Source organism: Capsella rubella, unplaced genomic scaffold, assembly GCF_000375325.1.
Source record: "Capsella rubella cultivar Monte Gargano unplaced genomic scaffold, Caprub1_0 scaffold_7, whole genome shotgun sequence".
Classification (NCBI taxonomy): domain Eukaryota; kingdom Viridiplantae; phylum Streptophyta; class Magnoliopsida; order Brassicales; family Brassicaceae; genus Capsella; species Capsella rubella.
Genome location: NW_006238917.1, coordinates 14168340 through 14176304, shown reverse-complemented (window position 1 = coordinate 14176304; position 7965 = coordinate 14168340).

Here is a 7965-nt window from a genome sequence, read left to right as displayed (position 1 = left end):
ACAGATTCAGTAGGTGAAGTCGAAAAGCCAACAGATGCAATCGTAGAAGAAGATGAGACTCGTCGAGATGATTCAGAAAAAACATAGTCAAATCCGGAATCAGATTCTGGGGATTCAACGGTATGTACAACTTGGATTTAATGGTACAACTTGTGTGAACTCGTTTTTTTACTAAGAAATTGAAAAGGTACAACTTAGGAGAACTTGGTATAACTAGTTTATTTCAATTCGAAATTCAAAATGTACAACTTGGGAAAACTTAGTATAACTATGTTGTTTTGCAGGAGTCCGAGGAGGAATCCGAGGAGGGAACAGAAGTAATGCAACCGCTGAACATGTACTTCAATATGTCCGAGTACATGAAGCCATTCAAGCTATCTGCTAAGTGTTATATCACAAGGACAGTGAACTTCTTGAGAGCTCACCTTAAGTCCCATGAGTTGGACTGGTTCCTATGACACCTTAAGTCCCATGAGAAGGATAATTGATGATCTATTCTGGTTAAGTTGTAAACTCTTGAGATTGGTTTGTTTAACGTTGGGTTTTTGAGTCATTTTATATGTGAACTCTTTGTATTGGTTTATGGATTGATGTGTTTTTGGATGTGTTTTGAACTATTCTAGTAAGTTATATGTTGTTTGTTAAGTTTCTGAGTTCCCATTATACAACTGCATTTAAAAGATCAACTTGGTAAAACTACATAGTAGTTGTACCATTACAAAATACTAGTTTTACAACCAAAAATTACAACCCAAATACACAAAGTAAGTTCTAAGTTACCAACAAAGCTAAGCCAATAAGGAAAGGGAAAAGTTACAATCAAACCAAGGAAATCAACCAACTAGTTTTATACTTAGTTGTACAACTACGAAGAACAAGTTATACTTAGTTGTACTACGAATAACAAGTTACACTTTATTGTACGATATTCCCAGCCCTATCACAAGAAGAGAACCACAGAAATCCCACATAAGATTCCCGATGCTCCAGATTCGCAGCTCATTCTCAGAAATCACAAACCCAAAATAAAAGACGAAATCGCACCAACCCAGAAAGAAAGAAGGAGAAGAAGTGAAGAGAGTAAAAGGACAGTAAACCCTAGCTATACCCGATTCCCGATTCCCTCTTTCAATTTCAATTTGAAATTGAATTTTTTTAAAATTCTTAAGTGTAGGAAAAATAAAAATAAAAAATAAAAGGACCAAACAACAAACACGTGATCCACATTAGACACGTGTAGCCGCCAAAATGCACTAGTTGTACCAAAGTTACAAGTTGTACTCGGTTTGGCAAGTTGTACTTTTTTATTTTTTTGTTCTAATTAGTTATACAATGTTTAAAAGAAATATTTTTAGTTGTACACATGATTTTAATTAATTGAGGTACATATACCACATGTACATGCATAAAGATTTTTGAAAACATTTGTTTCTTAGCTTTTCTAATTATATGTTGTTTGCAATGAGAAAGTGACCCTTAATGTGTAAGGTATTTCTTGATAAACTTAGAATATGATGATATCTATAGTGAAATATAATAATAAAAATCATGATTCCTTATTTTATATATATATTGGATAACATGATGAAATTCTAATTCAGTTCATATTTATATTTATTAAGTTTTCTATATTTAGTTCCAATTCATGTTTATTAAAAATTCAAATAAATCCTGATCATTTGATTAATTAAAATAAATCCTTATTTCGATTATTTAAATATTTTTTAAATATAAGAATATAGATTTTTATTTAAAAATATATATCAATTTAAATATCATTAAAACATGTTGCCTTAAGAAAGTCCGAAAAATCAAATTCAAATTTATTCAAGTTGTACCATAACAAAAACAAGTTGTACACAATTGTTCAAATAGGATATTACATCAAAATACAATCAATCAACTTCGGGAACCCTGACTCTCAAATCAGCTCGCGATGGTAGATTTCTTCTTCCTGCGTCCATGTTCTCCTGTTGATTTCCGGCATATCTTGTTCACCACTGCAGAATAAGTGACCTCCTCTGTCTCCATTCTAAGAGATTGATGAACTTTATCTCTTGAATTTCATCTTAGTTCATTTTCTCTTGTTGCATAATATCCCCCATAATCATATATTATGATTTTTCGATGGTTTTTATTCATTGTGGCCTGAAATAGAATAGGATAACTAACATTAGAATCTCTGTCGTGTTCATAGTTATACCAAAGAGTACCATTTGTACTACAAGTTTTACCATTATAGTTATACCAAGTTGTGCCCGAGTAGTTATACCAAGTTCTACCAGATGTACTACAACGTATACTACTGATTTTCGAATACATTCCTACGATTCAATTCGATTGAACTGTTACAATGCACAGATTATGAAAAATAGTCGACCCATTTCGACTCATATCCCTAATTGACAATGAGGATAAGAAAAATCGGATCAAATCTAAATATACAATGAGAATAGTTCAATAGGGATGAACAAATCACTACAAGAAAACAGGGCAAATTTCGACGGAATTTCCGAGGGTAAAAATCTCTCAGAAATTTCTGACGGTTTTCCGAGGGTTTTCCGACAAATTTTCAAGGGATTTCCGACGAAAACACGGTTCTCGGAAATCCCTTGGAAAATTGAAAATCCGTCGGAAATCCCTCAATATTTTCCGAGGGGAAAACGTCCGTCGAAAATTTATCGAAAATTTAACTTAATTTCTGACGGATTTTTGAGGGCAAACGACCGTTGTTTTATACCAAGAGATTTCCGAGGGATTATTGAGAACTATCTTCGCATATAGCCGTTGCAAATAGATCCGTTGGATTTGCCCGTTGAAAATTTAAAATCCCTTGGAAACCCCTCGAAAATCCCTTGGAAATCCCTTGACAATCTGTCAGAATTTTGCCTTTATAAACTCTAATGAGATTCATTTGTTTGGAAAACGAAAATAGATACAATACCAACAAAAATGTCTTATTCAGATCCTTATGGTTATTTTCGTTCATGGATGGATAAACCTAGATACAATGAAGAGACGGGAAAACTTACAGAAGAGTTCAAAGAAGGTCTTAGGCAATTCATGTTATTCGCATCAAACCAAAGCATAGCGATAGAAACAGGTACTATGTCCTGTCCTTGTCCAAATTGTCGGAATTATAGAATTCTTGAGGTATCAATAGTAAGGAAGCACTTGTTTAAGAATGGATTTATGCCGGGTTATAAGATATGGTTTTCGCATGGAGAAAGTCAATCTATGGTAGATTATGGTAGTACTAGTCAAAATTATATTCCGGATAGTGTAGAGGAACCATCAAGGGAAGTAGATTTAGGTACATTTCAGATGGTGAATGATGCATTTAGGGAAAATGCCCCCTCATTAAGTCAGGATGGAGACAGAGTAGAGCAACCAAATTTAGAAGCCCAGAGATTCTTTGATATGTTAGATGCGGCAAATATGTCATTATACGATGGTTGTAAGAATGGTCATTCACCGTTATCAGCTGCAACTAGGTTGATGGGAATAAAGACGGATTGGAATTTATCAGAGGGTTGTGTGGATGCAATTACTGATTTTGTGAAAGAAATTTTGCCGGAGAATAATATTTCGCCAGCCTCGTACTACGAGGTGCAGAAACTTGTAGCTGGACTTGGGTTGCCATATCAAGTGATAGATGTGTGTAGTGATAATTGTATGATCCCTCAGAAATTGTTTCTCTTGGAAACGCCTCGAAAACATAACGTCCTTGGAAATCCCATGGAAAGTTCACGTCCTTGGAAATCCCTCGGAAATTTATATCCCTTGGAAATCCCTCGGAATTTATCGACGAATTTCCGAGGGAAATTTATTTCCGACGAGCGATTTCCGAGGACTTTTTTTCCTCGGAAAACCCGTCAGAAAGTGCTGTTTCCGAGGGCTTTCCCATGATTCTGTCCCTCGGAAATGGACTGTTTTCTTGTAGTGAATACAATCCACAACAACTCCACTTCATGCCAACAAGTTATAAATTTAACAATGGGTATGAATAAGTGTATTACCTCAGTTGTTGGGTTGCTTCTCGTGTTGATGGGAGAGACGATGGAGTATAATAGAGGAGGAAAAGCTCGATTAAACTATGGAGGAGGATGGTAGAGATCGCAGATCGTGGGTTGGAAGAGAGAGAAGATGAAGATTTTCGAGTGGGGTCCATGTCAATTATTTTTTTCTTTCTTTTTTCGTTTAAATTAAATCAAATAATTAGAAGGGCAAAATATGTCAATATTTAAGTCAACAAATGGTTCAAGGGTAGTTAGAACATGGAAGGGTATGAAAGTATATAGTGTTGGAACTGAATTTTCAGAAAGAAGTTTCTGAAAAATTGCAGATTTTTGACGATGACTTTCCGGCGACTTTCCGGCCAAATTCCGGCCAAACGGCTGAACGGAATTGTGAGCTTGATAGTGCAATGGAAAGGTGGTAACGAGTACTATAAAATGGTATACTCATATGTCAAAAACTGAGTTGAATTGAATGAGAAATAAGGGTGTGAAGTGAGCCACTTGGTCTGATTTTTTGCGAAAAATCCTGAACCAAACCGAACCAAACCAAACCAGTCCTGGCGCGGGCTAATGGGCTTGTGGGCTTGTAGGCTCGTGGCTTTAGGCAATCTTGGAGGTTTTTGGGATTTGCTTAAGCCAAATGTAAGATAAGGTTTGGTGGGCACTCAAAAGAATATGCTGAGAATATTCTGTGGATATGATAGAATATGCCGAGGATATGCTAGAATATGCAGAAGATATTCTCCCGGAGCCCTATCTTATTCTACTCCTACTACTATATAAAGGGGAGGAGGCTCTCATTATTTTTCACACTCAAAAACAGAAAAGCATCTAAACCTTTCAGTTCTAAACCTCTCTTCTCTCTTGCTTATTTCAAGTAAGTTCTTAGTTTTATAGTTTCGAGAGTATATAGTAGATCTAGTTCGTTTGAGTCTATTACTCGTGTGCTCGAGTAATAGTTCGCAACCGGTTGTATCCTGGGATTCATAAATCGTGATAGACCGAAGCACTTACGGCCGATTTATTGAATTAAGGACAAAGATATCATATCTTGCCTCCGAGATTTAAATTTATGCTTTTAAATTATGTTGTTGTAATGTCTTTATGATATCGTTCTCATTAATAAAATTCGTATTTTTCTCGATTCGATTTTTGCGCTCCTACAATCTTAATTCAATAAATCCGCTTTCTGCTTATCGCTTTAAACGGATTGAGAATTCTTCGAATTTTTTTTAAAAAAACGATTTCAAAATCTTCTTATAACTGTTTCTGCGGTCATCTTGCGGTGCTTACGCGGAAAGTTTATAGAAGAACGTTTTTCTTTATTTACAACTTCTTTTCTACTCCCTCTAACTGCTTCACAAACGCTCTTTAGCGATTGTTGTGGACAGTTCTCTAGAACGTAACCTTTCGGGTTTCCACGAACGCTCTTGTGTGAGTGAGTTTGTGAAACGTAAGGTTCTGCAAACGCTTTCTGAGCGAGCTTGCAAAACTAATTCAGGGTAATTTAGTTACTTGAATTATTTTGATTAATATACTAATCAAATCTGTTTATTGTTAACAGAATGTCTGGATCCGATACCAACGTTGATGTTACCAAGGCTCCTGATACTCCTGCTGATATGGCTTTACGTCTTGCAAAAGAACTAGAAAGCACGACGCTGAGTGATTCCGATCGGGAAACCGTGCGCCGAAATCTGTTCGGTAAGGAGCCAACCCAGAAAGGGATACCCCCCTCTGCATCTCAAGGGATGATGCCAGACAAATTTGATGGCAGCACTGGGTTCAAAACGTGGCAAGACAAGATGCGCTACTATTTGGCCAGTATGCACATCGATAGGTACCTCACAGAGGATCCACCGATACGTCCGGTAAACAACACAGATGTGTATGTGGCTGGAAGTATCGATAACTGGCACGAAGGGGATTTTTTGTGCAAAGGTCAAATTCTGAACCGCTTGCACAATGACCTGTTCGACCTCTATAGCATGTACAAGACTTCAAAAGCATTGTGGTTGGCTTTGGAGAACAAGTACAAGACTGATGAGTCTGGAATGCAGAAATTCTCAACTGGGAAGTTTCTAAACTTCAAGATGGTGGACTCCAAACCTATTATGGAGCAAGTGGAGGCTTTCCAACGCATCTGTCAAGAGATAGAGTTGGAAGGGATGTCGATCTGTAATGTCTACAAGACGAATAGCTTGATCGAGAAGTTGCCACCAGGCTGGTCGGATTTCAAGAATTACCTTAACTTTAAACGTAAGGCATTGTCTCTTGATGATCTTATCCGCAGGTTGAGGATTGAGGGCAACAATCGTGGGGTTCATCCAGGTGCTCAAAACCAGGGGCATGATGTCAATGTAGCTGAGCATAAGGCCAAGCTGAAAGGCAAGGGTAAAGGGGTGTCTAATCCTCAAAAAGCTTTGAAGGTGTCGTCCACAACGAACTTCAAGAAGAGCAACCCTGAGAGGTGGAAAGATTGGGCACAAGGCTGAAGTTTGCAAAAGCAAAGCCAGGGATATCAAGAGCCAAGCAAACCTAACTGAAGAAGACATGGTTGCGGTGGTCACTGAATGTAACATGGTGGAAGACAATCCTGTGGAGTGGTACTATGATACTGGTGCTACCACACACATTTGCTCTGACAAGACCATGTTCTCCACCTACGTGAAGAACAAGTCAAGTGAGCAACTTTTCATGGGCAACACAGCGGTGTCCAAGATTGAAGGAAAGGGCAAAGTAGTCCTGAAGCTGACTTCTGATCGTGAGCTGACTCTGATGAACGTGAAGCACGTACCTGACATGCGGAAGAATCTCATCTCCGGAACGGTGCTAAGCAAGAATGGTTTTTCCATTAATTTTGAGTCTGATAAGCTAGTTCTTAAGAAGAATGGGGTGTATCTGGGAAAGGGTTTTGTTAAGAGTGGACTGATCAAAATGTCTGTAGCGACAGTCTATCCGAAAATTGTAGCTTCTGCTTCTGTTGCTGAAATGAATAAAAACCCTATTGCTTACTTGGTTGAGTCGTTTACTACTTGGCATGAACGCTTAGGACATGTCAATTATAAAACAATGCGAAAAATGCAGAATTTGAATTTAATTCCAAAATTCAAAACTAACCAAGAAAAATGTGAAGTATGCGTTCAGGCCAAACTCACTAAAACTCCCTCACCTCGAGTTGAAAGAACAACCGAACCTCTAGGTTTAATTCACACAGACTTATGTGATTTAAAATATGTGCAAACTAGAGGCGGTAAGAAATACTTTGTTACCTTCATAGATGACTGCACACGATATTGCTATGTATATTTGTTACATAGTAAAGATCAAGCACTGGAAAAATTTAAAGAGTTTACACTCGAAGTAGAAAACCAGCTGCAGAGAACTATAAAAGTTGTTCGAAGTGATAGAGGTGGAGAATATAATGAGCCGTTCAATGCATTTTGTAGAGAAAAAGGCATTATACATCAAACGACCGCTCCTTACTCACCAGAATCTAACGGAGTTGCAGAACGAAAGAATCGAACTCTGAAAGAAATGATGAATGCGTTGTTGCAGGAATCTGGGTTAGCCCAGAACATGTGGGGGGGAGCTTTGCTTACCACTAATTATATCCTCAACAGGATACCGCATAAGGTGACTGGCAAATCACCACATGAACTTTGGAAAGGAACAGTACCTTCGTACAAATACCTGAAAGTGTGGGGGTGTCTAGCAAAAGTGGCAGTACCACCTCCTAAAAAGGTCACAATTGGACCTAAGACCGTAGACTGTATCTTTATCGGATATGCGCACAACAGTAGTGCTTATCGATTTCTGGTTTATAAATCAGATATTTCAGATATTCACGTAAACACGGTTATGGAATCAAGAAATGCATCATTTTTTGAACACATTTTCCCCTGTAGGAAAACTCAAAAACGATCTTGTGAACAACGAGATGCCG